General features: G+C 33.7%; 1 protein-coding gene across 1 annotated transcript in view; it reads left to right on the top strand.

Annotated features, from left to right (window-relative positions):
• The window catches only part of LOC106102800, a 76,532-nt gene that overhangs the window by 48,785 nt on the left and 26,637 nt on the right, over positions 1 to 1,110 (top strand). The gene's annotated exons all lie outside the window — the stretch shown is intronic.

Genomic DNA, 1,110 nt, shown 5'->3' with positions numbered 1-1,110 from the left:
CAGTGTAGGTCCCGTCGAAATCGGCCTAGCCGTTTCAGAGATTACCCGAATCATACGCTGCTTGCGGACAGACAGGCAGACAAAAAAAAATTGAATGCAATTTCCGTTTCAGTTACGCAAATACCATTCCAGAAATATGGAATTTTTCTTTTCATTACAATCAGACACTCCAATTTTATTATACACTAGCTTTCTTCGTCTTTTCGTTCGTCTTTCTCCGTCCGCGTGGAATTAAAAAAACATAAGTGAGTAGCCTATATGTTCTTCCAGACTATCCTCTACATCTGTACCTACTTTCATCGAAATCCGTTTAGCCGTTTAGGGTACAAACTCTAACAAACATCTATCCATCTAAACTTTCTCATTTATAGTTAATATTAGTATGTTATAGATAGATATATAAAATATGAACATATTTTTCTATTTCTCTGTTCTGTATATTTTCTTTACAAAGCTACAAATCACGAAAGTATTGGATTTATAACTTTAGGAGAGATGCGACAAAAAGATATTAAAATGTCTCCCAACAAAGGAAATATTCCATCTAAACTTGTGTACGATTCACGATAGAACGGTTTTAATAGAAATGTCCTTTCGAAACGATATTTCCTTTATACTTTATATTTCTATATCTTATATCTATACTAATATAATAAAGCGTAAACACACACTTCTTTGTTGCCTAAGATGTCAGCAATTACAGCATACTTTTGAATAATTCTTTTTTTTTAATAAAAAGCCCTACACTTGCGACACGCTTTAGGCTATTTTTAACGCCATTAATCTTACGGAGTAAATATTTTGGATAAAACCCTAATGTGGGAGAGACCATAAGTTTCTGCCAACATCAAGGATCAAGGTTGCCAAGGTTTGATGTCATGTCATTTTGACATTTGCAATTGATAATTTGACAAATGTAAACAATAAAATAAAATTTTCATAATTTCATGCGGATGAAGTCGCACGGGAACAACTAGCTTTTGATAAAGTGTTAATATTGAATCTGGATGGCTACAAAAGTAGAGGAAGACCTTAGAAAGTATGGATGGATTGTGTGAAAGAGGATATGCTTAAGAAAGGAGTGGATTCAGATATGACGGCTGATAGAGA

This window comes from Papilio polytes, unplaced genomic scaffold (genome assembly GCF_000836215.1).
Source record: "Papilio polytes unplaced genomic scaffold, Ppol_1.0 DF823901.1, whole genome shotgun sequence".
Taxonomy (NCBI): domain Eukaryota; kingdom Metazoa; phylum Arthropoda; class Insecta; order Lepidoptera; family Papilionidae; genus Papilio; species Papilio polytes.
The sequence above is the reverse complement of the archived record's forward strand: the minus strand, read 5'-3'. Positions and strand labels throughout refer to the sequence as shown.